This window comes from Pipistrellus hanaki, assembly GCF_964339955.1.
Source record: "Pipistrellus hanaki genome assembly, chromosome: 15".
Classification (NCBI taxonomy): Eukaryota; Metazoa; Chordata; class Mammalia; order Chiroptera; family Vespertilionidae; genus Pipistrellus; species Pipistrellus hanaki.
Genome location: NC_140517.1, coordinates 38,995,235 through 39,012,980, shown reverse-complemented (window position 1 = coordinate 39,012,980; position 17,746 = coordinate 38,995,235). Strand labels below are relative to the sequence as shown.

Below are 17,746 nucleotides of genomic sequence, written 5' to 3'. Positions count from 1 at the left end.
ATTGGTCTTCAAGCTTCCTGTACCCCTCTCCATTTGGGACGTGGTTATTCCCATCCCCCTCTGGGGGGAAGATCTGAATATGTTCCTTGGTCCTAGAGTCAGGAAAACCAAGGTCCAAGAAGGAAAACAAGTCAGTAAATGAAAAGAGGAGCAGGAGAAAGCAAGCTGTGTGCTCTGTCAACCACAGAAAGAGGAGAAGAGAGGGGAAGGATAGGAAGAGAACTTTTAAAAAGCTGGGACCAGATGAGCCAGTGTTGCTCAGTAGATGGCATTAACCCATGAACCAGGAGGTCATAGTTCGAATCCCAGTCAGGACAAATGCCTGGGTTTCAGGCTCAATCGCCAGTAGAGGCATGCAGGAGGCAGCTGATGGATGATCCTCTCTCATCATTGATGTTTCTATTAAAGCTGAAGTCAAAGGCCTTTTGGATAATAAATAAAGTAAGAATGAAAACAGAATCAACAAAACCACAAGGTGCCCACATTTAAATAGGCTCAGAAGCACTTGATAAAGAATAGACCTTTGTGCCCTGGCCAGGTGGCTGGGTGGCTTGGAACATGGTCCCATAGAAAGGTTTCAGGATCCATTCTCTATCAGAGCACATACCTACATTGAGTGTTCTATCTGCAGTTGGAATCTATCTCTCTTTCCCTTCCTCTCTCTGAAATTAATGAACATCAGATGAGGATTTTTTTAATGGACCTGTGTGAACATCAGGGCATCAGGAAAGGAATACACACTGGAAGGGATGGTGGATACTGAAGAGGAGCCGTAGAAGGAAAGGCAATGCTGACTTTGGAATAAATGAGCTGACAGTGTCCTTCCTACTTCAGGAGCAAAGAGCCTATGCTTGGGAATAGCAGTCACAGTCTCTGATATTTGTTTAGGGCAAGCGACAAGCGCGATCTCACAGAGCACAAACCCTCAGCCTCCAACCACAGTAAGTAAAGCCGTCACCAATAACAGTTGGTGTGTTCCACCATGCGCCCTGCCCTAGCAGGGAAACCTGGTCCCAAGGACTCAGTACCTTCTGAACTTTTAGAGGGATGTCCATTTCCCAACATTAGGTTGCCATGTTCCTCACACTCTTCTAGTCACAAAAGATCCCCCTGAGACCCAGCCCTGGGAGAGACTCACTCAGCCAGACCTGGCAGGCCTGAGAAAGATAGACATGTTTTCCAAAGCAATTCCTCACCTTACCCCTTCCCCTCCTCCTCTATTAGGGATGTGGGCACTCTCCTTTGGTGAGACTTTCCCTGTCTTGTGGTGCTTTGGGTGCTTCCCCTCCTTGCCAGGGGTGCCTGTAGCTGAGAAACACAACTGGGCAAAAACAACGCCTTGTGAGCTGGGGGGGGGGGGGGGGGGGGGGGATGTTGGTACTAACACCCTGGGTCTGGACCACAGACTCTGAGAGAAGAGAAGCAATTCCCTTAAGTAATCTTGGGCCACATCCCACCCCCTCCAACCACCTGCCACCTCCTTCAGCTAGAAATCACAACAGCTTAGGAACACCAAGACTGTACAGTTATGTCAACTTAGCATTTTCATGGATTGCTAACTCTTTCAACTCCAGGTGAGAGCCACTCTGACACCCATCTGACAAGCTAAGCACAGCCAGTTTCACTGGCTCATTTTCTCATGGATATACCTTGAAGACAGAAATGCGATCAAGTTTGAATCAAAGTTCCTCAATTAGCAACAAACAAAGATGTTTTGGTGAACTATTCCCATGGGTCTACTTCATGCAACAGTGTGGGCTCTGGCAGTAAGTGTGTGTTCCTCTGTGACCTTGGGCAGGTAACTTAATCTCTCTGATCTTCACCCTGTCAACTGTAAACACAAATGCTGCATACTTCAGAGAGCAGCTGAAGGAATGAAATGAGATAACACATGCAAAGCACCAGCACAATGCCCAACATAAGAAAGGCACTGGGCCATTCTCCTCCTCTACGTTCAATCTGATCCTGTTTCTCCTTGTCAAGGGATAATGTCCATTCCAATGGGTCTAAGGTCTTAGTTCCTTCACTTGACAATAACTTCACTGAGCTTCTCTCATTTAGCCTTTCAATAGATCACACATATGTATTGAAAAGTGCTTAAAGCATATGTATATGTTAACAATGAAAATTATCACAAGTTGAGCACACCCTGGTAAGGAGCAGTGAAATGGAGAAACAGAACATGTCATCTCCCTGCAAAATGAAGCCTTCCAGTCACTTCTCTACAAAGAGTAACCACATCCTGACCTCCAATGCGCTAGATTATTTTTACCTGTTTATGCTCTTACATTAAATAACACAGTATACCCTTTTATGTGTGTTGTTTCTTTCATTCAAAATGGTTTCATGAAACTTATTCATATTGTGGTATGCATTTGTAGTTGTTCATTCTCATTGTAGTATCCTCTTCCATTGTATGAATAGCATAACTTATCGTCTTTTTTAAAAAACATATATTTTATTGATTTTTTACAGAGAGGAAGGAAGAGAAGTGGAGAGGTAGAAACATTGATGAGAGAGAAACACTGATTAGCTGCCTTCTGCACACCCCCCACTGGAGATGTGCCCACAACCAAGGTACATGCCCCTGACCTGAATCGAACCTGGGACTCTTCAGTTCGTAGGCCGACGCTCCATCTACTGAACCAAACCAGTTTCAACAGCATAATTTATCTTCTAATGGTCATTCAAAGGATGACAACAGGCAGAGAAAATAGAAAATAAAAATCCTCCAAAACTAGAGGATTCAAAGTGCTGCCTAATCACAGGAGGCAAGGTGAGGGCCTGACCTGGGACACTGATTTAATCGACCACTTCTCATCCCTTTCAGATCCATGAAGTTACATACACTTTGCTGAATTTCAGTGGCCAAGAATCAAAGAGACCAAAGTCAGCCTCCCCATCCCCAACAACCACAGAACCAGTTTATTCAGAAATAAAATTTAAAAAAAAGTAACTGCAACTGGCCCTGCTCATGACACTACTAACTGATTCCAAGTCTCATCTCCATCACTAAGAGACTCCTTTGTCCTCAGGGAAAAGGAGAGAATGAGACCACAACCTTGGAAGAGCACACCTAGAAAAGCACACCTGGAAAGCCTCCCCCCTATTTTCACACTCCCCCCCCCCCCCCATCCCCCCCCCCCCCCCCCCCCCCCCCCCCCGGGCTTAATTTGTCATGAGGCAATTCCAGGCTCCAGCTCACAGCCCCTCCCTTTGGTGTCAACAGTTGAAAGGGAGTCTGTAGGACGCTCAACCTTCCTTTGCATTGAAATTTGGCTCATTAAATTAGTATCAGAACCAACAAAGTACAGAGATGGCTCTTTTAAAAAGCAAACTGAAACCGGTTTGGCTCAGTGGATTGAGCATCCGTCCGCGGACTGAAAGAGCATGTACATTGGTTACAGGCACATCCCCAGTGGGGGGTGTGCAGGAGGCAGCTAATCGATGTTTCTCTCTCATCGATGTTTCTAACTCTCTCTCTCCCTTCCTATCTGTAAAACATCAATAAAATAGCCGAGACCGGTTTGGCTCAGTGGATAGAGCATCGGCCTGCAGACTAAAAGGTCCCAAGTTCAATTCCGGTCAAGGGCATGTACCTTGGTTAAAAAAAAATTAAAAAATTAAAAAAAAAAAAAATAAATATATATATATATATATATATATATATATATATATATATATAATTAAAAAAAGCAAACTTCTGACTGAATTATTAAGAAAAAATGAGAGTGAGCACAATAAGCAATATTAGGAGTAAAAAAGGAAACAATGCCAGCAGGCAATAGGAGGACATTAGGAGCATCCGTATTGCAAATATTTGAAAAATTCAATTAAAAGAATACTTAGAAAAAGAAAATGAAACCAAGAACTCAGTCAAAAAAAGAAAGAAAAGTATAAGAAGCCCTATTAACCAATAGACAAACTGAGTTTGTATTTTTAATCCTTCCAATCAGGGATATATATAACCTAGATTATTTGACAGGGAGTTTTCCAAATATTCAAAGAACAATTAATTCTATTCTTACACATGCTCTTACAGAAAACAGAAGAGAACACGTCCGGAGCACTGATTCTGTGACTAGTATAATCTTGACCACAATCAGAAGAAACTTGCTAGACATGAGCAGAGCAGGGATAATGAGCCAGGTATAGAGGTTCACCAGGGCAGAAAGCTCCAGATGACTAGCAAGGGGCACAACTGAGAAAACAGGAACCTATCCTCCCCTAACATATCATTGGTCATGCGGTTTGGACCTGGGATCTTTCACATCGCTGATCAGGCACTTTAGACCCCCCACCCCGCCCCCACCCCCCCCACCCCACCCCCACCCCCCGACCTTTTCCTCCCCAAAGATAATATCTGGACTTCAGTTGCATTTCTGCTCCAGGCCCAGAAATGAAGAAAAACTAGACAAGTGATTCAGGGCTACCTCAGGACTAATAACTTCCTGCCCTGGCACTGACCAATCAGTGGAAACCACAAGCCTAAAAGAGTACACCTAGGAAGCTGATTAATATTCTATAAAGACCCTCCTCTGAAACCTCCCCTAAGATTTCCACCTGCAAGAAACAGATAAATATGCTCAGGATAAAGGACCCCATGTGCACTCTCCCTCTAAGGAGCATGCCCTTCCCATTCTCACCCACCCTCCAAGCACGTATCCCTCAACCTCTAAGGGACCCTGTGAGACTTGCAACCAGGGAAGCAATGGGCAGCGGCAGCTTGTCCCAGGCTAACCCCCTGAACCTTTCTCCAAGGCCCCCTTTTCTTTGACTTATCAGAGAGTCAGATCAGCCCAGCCTAGGCTTCTATTTCACGGGAGGAATCAAAGAGATGGGATGGGAAGAAACAGGTAAAATGCACATTCCTGATATCTTTTTTCTTTTTCTTTTTTCTTTTTGGTGTTAAGTTGCATGTGTTTCTTATATATTTTTCTCTCCCCTGGCTTTATTAAGGTATATTTGACAATGACAATTGTATACCTTTAAAGTATATAACTTGATGATTTGATATACATTGATAAATAATCATCACACACAAGGCAATTAACATATCCATCAACCTACATAGTTATCTTTTGCTTGTGTGTGTATGTGCGTGGGCTTTTTAGTTTAGTTTATTAGGATGACATTAGCAGATGTGTCATTGTTAAATGTCTTCTCCCATTCAATAGGTTATCACATTCCCTATGCTGTGCTTTACAACCCCATGACTATTTTGTAACCACAAATTCGATCTTGTTAATTCCATCACCTTTTTCACCCAGCTAACCAATCCCCTATCTGGCAACCATCAGTTTGTTCTCTGTATCTATAAGTCTGCTTTTGTTTTATTTGTTCACTTATTTCATTCATCAGATTTCACATATAAGTAAAATCTATTGGTATTTGCTTTGTCTGACTTATTTTACCCAGCATTATAACTTCTTGGTCCATCCAAGTTTTTGCAAATATAAGATTTCATTTTTTACGGCCAAGAAATAATCCATTGAATATATGTACCACCTCTTCTTTATCCAGTCATCTCTTGTGGACACGTAGGTTGGTGCAATATAAATAATATTGCAAGGAACTTAGGAATGCATATATTTTATTTTTAGTTAGTGTTTGGGATTTCTTAAGATAAACACCAGATGTGGCATTACTAGGTCATATGGCAGCTCTAATATTATTTTTTTTTTATGAACTTCCACACTGTTTTCCATAGGAGTTGCACCAATTTGCAATCCCACCAACAGTGGACAAGTGTCACCTCTTCCCACATCCTGGCCAACTATTTTTATTTGTTTATTTATTTATTTTTTATATATATTTGTTTTAATTTATTGATTACAGTGTTATATATGTGTCCTTATTCCCCCATCACCCCCTCATACCCTCACCTGCCTGTTGTCTGTGTCCATTGGTTAGGCTTATATGCATGTATATAAGTCCTTTGGTTGATCTCTCCCCATTACCCCCACCTTCCTCTACCTCTCCTCTGAGAATTAATGGTCTGTTTCTCTGTCTCTGGGTCTATTTTTGTTCATCAGTTTATGTTGTTCATTATATTCCATGAATGATTGAGATCATGTGATATTTATCTTTCTCTGCCCAGCTTATTTCACTTAGCATAATGCTCTCCAGTTCCATCCATGCTGCTGCAAATGGGAAGAACTCCTTTTTACTGAAGTGTAGTATTCTATTGTGTAGATGTACCACAGTTTTTTAATCCACTCACCTGCTGATGGGCACTTAGGCTGTTTCCAAATCTTAGCTATGGTAAATTGTGCTGCTATGAACATAAGGGTGCATGTGTCCTTTCTAATTGGTGTTTCTAGTTTCTTGGGATATATTCCTAGAAGAGGGATCACTGGGTCCAATGGAAATTCTACTTTTAGTTTTTTTTAGGAAACTCCATACTGTTCTCCTCAGTGGCTGCACCAGCCTGCATTCCCACCAGCAGTGCACAGGGTTCCTTTTTCTCCTCAACTTCACCAACACTTATCATTTGTTGATTTGTTGATGATAGCCATTCTGACAGGTATGAGATGGTACCACATTGTCATTTTTATTTGCAACTCTTGGATGATTTAGTGACTTTGAGCATGTTTTTATTTATCTTGGCCTTCCTTCTGTCTTCTTTTGAAAAGTATCTATTTAGGTATATTGCCCTTTTTTATATTTTATTGATTTCCCCCCCTCCCTCCCATACATACCCTTCCTCCCCAGAGTTTTATATCCATTGGTTGTACTTATATGCATGTATACAAGTCCTTGGGTTGATCTATTGTATTATCTCCCCCAGATCTCCCTCCCCTCCCCGCTGTAATTTGACAGTCTGCTTGTTGTTTTACTGTCTCTATATCTATCTTTTGGTTCGTCAGTTTATAATGTTCTTTATTATCCATAAATGAGTGAGGTCATGTGGTGTTTCTCTTTCATTGATTGTATTGCCCATTTTTTATTGGGTTGTTTATCTTCCTTTTGTTGAGTTGTATGAGTTCCCTGTGGATGATGGAGATAAGTGGTAATATTGGCAGTATATTCTCCCATTCAGTGGGCTTTCTTGTTGTTTTGTTGATGGTTTCTTATGCTATGACAAAAGATTTTTATTTTGATGTAGTCCCATTTGCTTATTTTTTCTTTAGTTTCCATTGCCCTAAGAGCAGTATCAGTGAAGAAATTGCTTTGGCATATGTCTGAGATTTTGCTGCTTGTGGATTCCTTTAATATTTTTTCATGGTTTCCTATCATATGTTTAAGTCCTTGATCCATTTTGAGTTTATTTTTGTGTATGGTGTAAGTTGGTGGTCTAGTTTCATTTTTTGCATGTATCTGTCCAATTTTCCCAACACCATTTCTTGAAGAGACTGTCCTCACTCCATTGTATGTTCATACCTCCTTCGTTGAATATTAATTGAGCATCGTGGCTTGGGTCAATTTCTGGGTTCTCTATGCTATTCCATTGATCTATATGTCTCTTTTCATGCCAGTACCAGGCTGTGTTGAGAACAGCGGCTTTGTAATACAGCTGGATATCTGGTATTGAGATCCCATCTACTTTGTTCTTCTTTCTCAGAATTGCTGCAGCTATTTTGGGTCTTTTTTTATTCCAAATGAATTTTTGGAAAGTTGGTTCTAGGTCTGCGAAATATGCCATTGGTGTTTTAATGGGGAGTGCATTGAATCTATAGATAGCATTGGGTAGTATGGACATTTTGATGTTGTTGATTCTACCAATCTGTAAACATAGTATGTTCTGCCATCTTTTGTGTTTTCCTATATTTCTTTTATCAGTGTCCTATAGTTTTCTGTGTGTGTGTCTTTTACCTCCTTAGTTAAGTTTATTCCTAGGTATCTTAATTTTTTGGTTCGAGGATAAATGGGATTGCTTTTTTAGTCTCTCTGTAAGTTCATTATTGGTATATAGAAATGCCATAGGTTTATTAGCATTAATTTTGTATATTGCTACATTGCCAAATTCATTTATTACGTCTAATAATTTTTTATGGAGTCTTTAGCGTTTTCTATGTACAATATCATGTCATCTGTGAATAAGGACAGTTTTACTTCTTATTTTCCAATTTGGATGCCTGTTATTTCTTCTTCTTGTCTGATTGCAATGGCTAGTCCTTCCAACACTATATTGAACAGGAGTGGTGAAAGTGGGCATCCCTGTCTTGTTCCTGTTCTTAGTGGAAATGGTTTTAGTTTTGCCCATTGAGTATGATGTTGGCTGTGGGTTTGTCATATATGGCCTTTATTATGTTGAGGTGTGATCCTTCTATTCCCACTTTTCTGAGAGTTTTTATCAAGAAAGAGTGTTGAATTTTGTCAAATGCTTTTTCTGCATCAATTGACATGACTATAAGATTTTTATCTCTCAGTTTGTTTATGTGATGTATCACATTTATTGATTCGAGAATATTGTACCATTCTTACATCCCTGGGATAAATCCTACTTGGTCATGGTGTATGATCTTTCTGATGTATTACTGGGTTAGATTTGTTAGAATTTTGTTGAGGATTTTGGCATCTATGTTCATAAAGGAAACTGGCCTCTAATTCTCTTTCATTGTGTTCTCTTTACCTAGTTTTTGGTATTAGAATGAGCTTGGAAGTGCTCCTTCCTCTTGAATTTTTGGAATAGTCTTGGGAGGATATATTTTATTTCTTCCTTGAATGTTTGGTAAAACTCCCCTGTGAAGCCGTCTGGCCCTGGGATTTTGAGCTTTTGTTTGCTGTAAGCATTTTGATCACTGCTTCTATTTCTTCCATAGATATTTGCCTATTAAGATTTTTAGAATCTTCCTGATTGAGTTTTATAAGATCGTATTTTTCTGGGAATATGTCCATTTCCTCCAGGTTGTCTAGTTTCCTGGAATAGAGTTGTTCATAGTATTTTTTAACAGTCCTTTGTATTTCTGTGGGGTCTGTTGTTATTTCTCCTCTTTCATTTCTGATTTTGTTTATTTGGATCCTCTCTCTTTCTTTCTTGGTAAGCCTTGCTAGAGGTTCATAAATCTTGTCTATCCTGCTGAAACCAGTTTGGCTCAGTAGATAGAGCATCAGCCTGCACACTGAGGGGTCCCAGATTCAATTCCGGTCAAGGGCCTGTATCTTGGTGATGTGCAGGAGACAGCTGATCAATGTTTCTCTCTCATTGATGCTTCTAACTCTATCTCTCTCCCATCCTCTCTGTAAAAATTCAATAATAATAATAATTATATATATATATATATATATATATATATATATATATATATATATCCTTTTTTTAAAATCTTGTTTATCCTCTCAAAGAACCAGCTCTTGGTTTCATTGATCTTTTGTATAAGTTTTTTTTTGTTGTTTTTTTTTGGGTTTTTTTTGTCTCTATGTCATTCATTTCTGCTCTGATCTTCATTATTTTCTTCCTTCTGCTCACTGTGGCCTTTTCTTGTTGTTTTCTTTCTAATCCTTTTAGTTGTATAGTTAGATGATTTATTACCATTTTTTCTTATTTTTTGAGGTAGGCCTGTAGAGCTATACACTTCCCTCTCAGGACTGCTTTTGCTGTGTCCCATAGATTTTGGATTGTTGTGTTTTTATTGTCATTAGTTTCAGGATGTTTTTAATATCTCCTTTGATCTCTTTGGTAACCCAATTATTGTTTAATAGCATGCTATTCAGCTACCAAGTGTTTAAATTTTGGGGGGATGTTTTTATTGTAGTTTATTTCTAATATTATGCCATTGTGGTCTGAAAAAAATGCTTGATATGATTTCAATCTTCTTGAATTTTGGAAGACTTTTCTTGTGACCTACTATGTAGTCTATTTTTGAAAATGTCCCATGTGCACTTGAGAAGAACGTATATTCTGTGGCTTTGAGGTGAAATGTTCTGAAGATATCAATTAGGTCCATCTGATCTAGTGAGTCATTTAGGATTGCTATTTATTTGCTGATTTTTTGTCTACAGGATTTATCCAGTGATGATGTCAGTGATGTATTAAAATTCCCTAATATGATTGTATTGTTGGTGATCTGTCCCTTGATATCTTCCAATAGTTTTTTTTTTTATGTATTTGGGTGCTCTTGCATTGGGTACATATATGTTTATTGGGGTTATATCCTCTTATTGTATCAATCCTTTAGTATTATGAAATGGCCTTCCTTATCTCTTGTTATGGCCTTCACTTTAATGTCCATTTTGTCAGATATAAGTATTGCTACCCCAGTTTTTTGTTGTTTTTTTTCATTTTTATTTGTCTGAAAGATATTTTTCCATCACTTTCCTTTTTTTTTTTAAATAAATTTTTATTGTTCATATTATTACAAGTGTTCCTTTCCCCCCCCCCCTTCCCACCCCACCCTCTGCCCTTTCCCCACTCCCCATTGTCCTCATCCATAGGTGCACAGTTTATGTTCAGTCTCTTCCCACATTCCCCTCTCCCCTTTTCCCCAAGAATCATCAGTTCACTCCCCTTCCATACCTCTGATTCTATTATATTCAACAGTTAATATTGTTCATCAGGTTTTTTTTTTTTTAATTTCCTTGGTTTTTAGATTCACTTGTTGATAGTTACGTATTTGTTGTTCATAATTTTTATCTTTATTTACTTTCTCTTCTGAAAGAACCCCCTTCAGCAATTCATATAATTCTGGTTTGGTGGTGATGAACTCCTTTAGCTTTTTTTATTAGTGAAGCTCTTTATCTGACCTTCAATTCTGAGTGATAGCTTTGCTGGGTAGAGTATTTTTGGCTGTAGGTTCTTGCTATTCATCACCTTGAATATTTCTTGCCATTCCCGTCTGGCCTGCATGGTTTCTGTTGAGGAATCAGCTGACAATCGTATAGGTGCTCCTTTTTAGGTAACTACCTTCTTTGCTCTTGCTTCTTTTAATATTCTCTCTTTGTCCTTTGCTCTTGGAATCTTAATTATGATTTGTCTTGGTGTGGTCCTCTTTGGATTCCTCTTATTTGGAATTCTGTGTGCTTCCTGGACTTGTAAGTCCAATTCTTTCCCCAGGTGGGGGAAGTTTTCTGTCACTATTTCTTTCAGTATGTTTTCGATATCTTGCTCTCTCTCATCTTCTGGGACCCCCATAATTCTGATGTTGGTTCGCTTGAAGTTGTCCCAGAGGTTTCTTACATTATCTTCAATTTTCTGGATTCTCTTGCCTTCTAGCTTCTGCAGAGGAGTGTCTTCTGGCTCTTTATGTTCCAAATCTTTGACTTGATTCTTTCGATCTTCTATTCTGTTTTTAGGACTCTGTATAATATTTTTTATTTCAGACAATGTATTCTTTATTTCTTGTTGATCCCTTATCATTTCTTGTTGATCCCTTTTCATATCCTCATAGGTCTCATTTATTTTATCGGCCTTTTCTAGGAGTCTCTTGAAAAACCTTATAAGTGTGGTTTTGAACTCTATATCCAGTCGCTTTTTGTCCTCCATTTCTTTCGTTTGTGATCTATTTGGTTTAGGCATTTTCGCAGGCAGCTTTTCTGATGGGGCGGGGTTTCAGGGTGGAGCCTACAGCCTCGGCTTCCGTCAGCCCCGCCCTATGCGACTCCTGAGACTCAGGGTCCTTCAGTACTTGTTGCAAGCACCTCTGAGAGAAAGGTGCCCTCGATTTTCGCCTGCTACCAAACTGTCTATGCTCTCCCGCAATGGGCCCGAAACTGGGGTTCAGTTCAGTTGGAAGTGGAGTTGGAGGTGGCGTTCAGAGCAGTCTGGAGCCTGTCTCCTTCCCGCCAGGGCAGTCCTACGGCACAGCTGGCCGTCCCTTCTCTGCGCGCTGTGTGCGCGCCTCTGGGACCTCCTTTCGCCGCTTCCCGGGGTACCGCCTTACAGCCCAGCTCCCTCTGGATGAGCCTGGGTCCCAAGGGTCTGGCCTAGAACGGGGGTTCAGAGCAGTTGGGGGCCCAGCACAGTCGGAGTGTTTATCTCCTTCCCGCTAGGGAACACCAGCCAGGCACTCGGCCTCCCTCCTCTCCGTCTCCATCCTCTCCGCGCGCGCCGCGTGTCTCCGTACCTTGGGCTTTTCCAGCTCCTCCGCGCTTCCTTCTGGTTTTCTCCTTGCTTCTCGTTGTAGAATTTCCAGTCAGTTGACTTTCCTGTAGTTCTGGGTAATGTCCATTTTATATTTTAGTTGTATTTTATTGAAATGGTTGCGTGCTGCTGCGGCTAGGTGCCTACCCGAGCAGCCATCTTGGATTCTCTCGACAAATACCCATCACTTCACTTTCAATCTTTTTCTGAGGTGGGTCTCTTATAGACAGCATATATATGGTTCATGTTTTTTTAATCCATTCACTCACTTGATGTCTTTTGATTGGAGCATTTAGTCCATTTACATTTAAAGTAACCCCAATCAAAAAATGGGCAACTGACCTAAATAAAATCTTTTCTAAAGAAGACAGAAGGAAGGCCAAGAGACATATGAAAACATGCTCAAAGTCACTAATCATCCGTGAGATGCAAATCAAAACAACAATGCAGTACTATCTCACACCTGTCAGAATGGCTATCATCAACAAATCAACAAATGACAACTGCTGGCAAGGATGCAGGGAAAAAGGAATCCTTGTGCACTGCTGGTAGGAATGCAGACTGGTGCAGCCACTGTGGAGAACAGTATGTAGTTTCCTAAAAAAAACTAAAAATGGAACTCCTATTTGACCCAGTGATCCCACTTCTAGGAATATATCCCAAGAAACTATAAACACCAATTAGAAAAGACATATGCACCCCTAAGTTCATAGCAGCACAATTCACCATAGCTAAGATTTGAAAACAGCCTAAGTGCCCATCAGCAGGTGAGTGGATTAAAAAACCAGAGTACATCTGCACAATGGAATACTATGCTGCGGTAAAAAAAAAAAAAAAAAAAAAAAAAAAAAAAAAGGGAGTTTTTACCATTTGCAACAACATGGGAGGGCATTATGCTAAGTGAAATAAGCCGGGCAGAGAAATATAAATATCACATGATCTCACTAATTTATGAAATATAATGGACAACATAAACTGATAACTAAAAAAAAACAATCCAGACACAGAGAAACATCGATCAGAACCTCAAACTTCAGGGAAGATAGGGGACAGTGGGGGTAATGGGGAGAGATCAACCAAAGGACTTATATGCATGCATATAAGCATAATCAATGGACACGGACAACAGGGGGGTAAGGGCATGAATGAGGGGAGAGTTGGGGGAATAAGGACACATAGTAATACCACAATCAATAAAGAAATTAAAAGAAACAAAGTTCCCCCAAAATCAGTTTGGCTCAGTGGATAGAGCGTCAGCCTGCGGACTGAAAGGTCCTGGGTTCGATTCAGGTCAAGGGCATGTACCTTGGTTGTGGGCACATCCCCAGTAGGGGGTGTGCAAGAGGCAGCTGATCGATGATTCTCTCTTATGGATGTTTCTAACTCTCTATCCCTCTCTCTTCCTCTCTGTAAAAAAATCAAGAAGAAGCAGAAGCAGAAGCAGAAGCAGAAGAAGAAGAAGAAGAAGAAGAAGAAGAAGAAGAAGAAGAAGAAGAAGAAGTAGTAGTAGTAGTAGTAGTAGTTCCCATTGGACATCTATTCTGGGGGCACTTGAAAGATCCAGCTCAAGAAATCCTGAAGGTCAGCAGGAGAGGCATCTGGAGTGGCTCTCTGTCACCATGTGGGTGCCTGGTTTCTAAGAAACAATGAGATGTGATAGGGGACTCTATGAGTATCTGGGAAGATTCCCACTTGCTGACAATGGGCCCACTCTGTGATGTCATAAACTTTCCATCCATCAGTGCAAAGTAGGTGATCTTGAAGCCCAAAGTTTCCTTCTTCAGCAGGATGCAGCCTGTTACACTCAGCACAGTATGTGCCACTCTTAGGCTCCCGGACCATTTCAAACCTCCTATGCTTTTCCTGGCATTGACTGCATATCCTAGCATTCACTGGCTCTTTGAGGTCATCCTGCAGCTTGCACAGCAACTCATTCACTGACCAGCACAGCTCATTCTCTGCCATTCCTTTGATCTCATATTCCTTCCACCTTTCAGTATTGCTGGCAATGTCCCAAGCTGCCCGCAAAACCTTGAAGGCCTCCTCAGCACAGGGCTGATGGTTTTTGTCAGGATAAACCATCACTGACAATTGCCTATACACCTTCTTCATTTCAACATCTGATGCTGTGGCTTCAACCCCCGACACTCATCTTCAGGAACCCCAGCCATGGTCAACAGTTGAGTCACTTCCTCTTCAGGCTGGCAGTAGCAACCACCAGCTGCAGGTGCATTCTCTTATCTGTTAGTCCTTTGTTTGGCAACTCCAGCCAAACCCATTGAACTATTCTTACCATCTGCTGCCCATGGCCTGCTATCTCTCAGCACAATCAAACAAAGCTACAAGGTAGGAGGATCAAGCCAAGAGATGAGCCAGGTGACTTTAGCCCTCCTGCCTAACTGGTCACCCGGTCTCACAAGAAACTGCCTGATCAACTGCAGACAGCCCAACAAGAAGGCCAGAGCCAGTAGCAGCAAAGCACCCAGTAGCCTAAGAAAACAAGTGGCCCTGCCCCATAGCAAAGTGCCTGGTTCAGAAATTGGAACATTACCAGGGCCCAGGCATCCAATCGCCCTGCTCAGACTCCTGCCCAGACTCAAAAAAGATCCAAATCACTGCCTTTCAGTTGCCTGCATGCATAGATGAGATGGCCACAAGTTTCCCCGTACTCTCCCACCAAACCCAGCAGTTTGATCAGTCACAGAAGCCTGCTTGTCTGAGCTGACACACTTCTCCCCATAATCCCAAGCCTCTGTGCTTATCTGCTTGACTTCAATTCCAGCCCAGCCGATGTTGACCAGTAAACGTGAGACCCCTGCATCCACCCTCCCAAGTATTATCCTTAGCTGGTACATGGTGCTGCTGTCCCTGCTGTCTCCACGTGGAGGTTCTTTCCACTGGGAACTTGGGAAAAACCATTCGGGAGCCGATACCTGTTTGGCTCAATGGATAGAGAGTTGGTCTGTGGACTTAAAGGTCCCAGGTTTGATTCCGGTCAAGGGCATGTACATTGGTTGCAGGCACATTCCCGGTAGGGAATGTGCAGGAAGCAGCTGGTCAATGTTTCTCTCTCATCAATGTTTCTAGCTCTCTATCCCTCCCCCTTTCTCTCTGAAAAAAAAAATCAATTATATATATATATATATATATATATATATATATATATATATATATATATTTTAAATCATTGGGGAACTTGGGCTCTTCATCATCATATTCCTCTTCCAACTCTTCACGTTACCCTAAAGCTGGAGAGGTACAAAAGTGACAGAAGTTGTTAAAATAGTTATCCCCTCTCCCAGAGTAAAGCTCTTCCAGGACTCCAAGGATTCCCTGGCAATTGCAAGCAGATGGAATGGAAAGAAAAGAAGGGTTTTCATCCTTCTGGTGCCCAGCCTCATTCTCTCTTGAGAGTTCCTGGTCCACTCCTGACTCTTTCTGAAGATACCTCACTATGATCAGGGTCCTCTCCATTTCTAGGGTGTCCTGGACCCCTTGTGGGGGCATGGCTTGGATCTGACTAGTAGGCTGGGTTTGGGGACTGTGTAGACTTAGGACTAAAGTGCTTTGTGAGGCAGTGGATACCATTAGGAGCAGGCCTCACTAAGTCCCTGAGTCCTGAGAATGAAAGTATTTCAGGATCCACAGAGAGTCCTAAAGTCCCAAGGGAGGCACCACCATTGTGGTGGGCTACACAACCCTCTTTTTCCAGGGTCCTTTGGGCCATGACCCCCTGGCCTCCTGAAGATTTTAGGTCAGAGCCATCAGAGTAAGTTCTGATGCTAAAGAAGAGCAGTAATTCCTCCCCCTCGAGCTGCTGGGCCTAGAACCAGGAGAGCTAATAGAGCAGCTTCCCTAGCTCTCCCCAGCAGTCTTTAGCAAACCCCTACTCTTTCCACAGCCACCAAACACATAGGTTCTACATGTAAATCTTTGCTGGCTAACTCTTCCCTGAGACAAAGGCTGAGATGTTGGTCCTGCAGAGTATTGGGAGTCCCAGGGAGGGGAGCAAGTGTTCTGGAGACTCGGGGCTCCAAATTGGGTATGCAGTGGCCTCCCAGGGCAATAGCACCACAGCACAGCCAGAGAGTGGCAGGACACAGCCTCCAGGATCGCTGGGCATTGATTTGGCCATGTGACTGACATCCATGTCCACTTACACTGAGTGTTACATTTTTAGGGAAGCAGGGCAGCCTGCACTGGCCCCCGGAGGCTAAGATCTCCATGTTTCTCCTCCCATCTGGAATCAAAACCTCTAGGGGATGAATGATCCCAGCAATGACCCCAACACACTCTCAGTGTCACTGTCACAGACTTTCCCAGTCATTACAGCCCGTTCCACAGTGCCCAGCTCCCCTCACTGCCACTTCTCACCTGTCACCCCCTGAGGACAAACTTACATTATCCTATTTGAAATGTGAGCAAGATCTCAAATGCCCACATCCTGTTTGTTTGTTTTTTTGTTTTTGTTTTTTTTTGTTTTGTTTCGTTTTTTTAAATATATTTTATTGATTTTTCACAGAGAGGAAGAGAGAGAGGGATAGAGAGTTAGAAACATCGATGAGAGAGAATCATCGATCAGCTGCCTCTTGCACACCCCCCACCGGGGACGTGCCCGCAGCCAAGGTACATGCCCTTGCCCGGAATTGAACCAGGGACCTTTCAGTCCGCAGGCCGACGCTCTATCCACTGAGCCAAACCGGTCCCGGCTGTTTGTTTTTTTAATAGCTCCCCTGCCCTACCTTTCTTGCTCTAAAAACCTTGCATTTTAAAAACATATATGTGATTGATTTCGGAGAGGGAAATACATATAGAAGCATCATTGATGATAGAGAATCATTGATCAGCTGCCTCCTGCATATTCCACACTGGGGATTGAAACCTCCCATGCCCCTTCCCCCTGGCCAGCAGGCCCTGATTGGTGGTGAGGGAAGGAGGAGGTGGAGGAGGCATGAAGTCGAGGAACTGCACAAGGTGGTGCAGCAAGGCAGGAAACCTGATTGGCCCTGATCACTGGCCAGACCCAGGGACCACAACTGTGCACGAAGTTCATGCACTTGGCCTCTAGTTTATTTTAAAACATAAATAAATAAATAAATAAATAAATAAATGTTTTACCCATAAAACAGGTACAACAAGGCAAAAACACTCATTTATAAGAGTTGGGAAAAGTTGAACTATTTCATTCAGATGCCTAAGCTTTTTATTAATTTTTAGAGAAGACTTTCAAGATTTGTATTTGCTCTTGGTAAACACTTTTTAAGACGATGGAGGAGGTGTGCTCCTTAGGTAAGAGGAGCTTTTAGTCAATCTTTTAAAAAAGCCCTTCCCCCCATTTTCCCTTTGGTTGCTTAGCCTTGGGAAATATGGGTTGTGTTTACTTCCCTGTTATCTGGAGGAAGGTCTTACAAATTGCTGAGAAGGCTATTAAAAATCTTATTAGACTTTTACTTCTGGCAAACTTCTGATCTTAAACTTATTAAATTCTGTGAAATATCTTGTCAGCTTTCAGGTAGGACAAAAACTTTTTAAATACCTACTCAGATGGCTAAAGATTATTTTAGAGAAAATACTTTGTTTTCTAAAAGCTTCTGCTTATCAACCAACAAATGTATTCCATCGTCAGGAGAGGTTTGGATTCCTCTTCTTATGAAATCTCTTTCTTAGGACAACCTGAGCTTCTCCCTCCCCCCAACTGGTGGGCGGAGTTATGACATTACCGGC

General features: G+C 41.8%; 2 pseudogenes across 2 annotated transcripts; both read right to left on the bottom strand.

Annotated features, from left to right (window-relative positions):
* Positions 1-13,545: 13,545 nt before the first annotated feature.
* On the bottom strand, positions 13,546-14,941 carry LOC311633790 (dnaJ homolog subfamily C member 14-like; annotated as a pseudogene). Its single transcript has one exon. The product of its transcript is annotated as a dnaJ homolog subfamily C member 14-like (transcript).
* Positions 14,942-15,259: 318 nt separating this feature from the next.
* On the bottom strand, positions 15,260-16,248 carry LOC311633789 (dnaJ homolog subfamily C member 14-like; annotated as a pseudogene). The gene is made up of 2 exons: positions 16,183-16,248; positions 15,260-15,845 (listed from the first exon to the last, which is right to left on the bottom strand). The product of its transcript is annotated as a dnaJ homolog subfamily C member 14-like (transcript).
* Between the last annotated feature and the right edge of the window lie 1,498 nt (positions 16,249-17,746).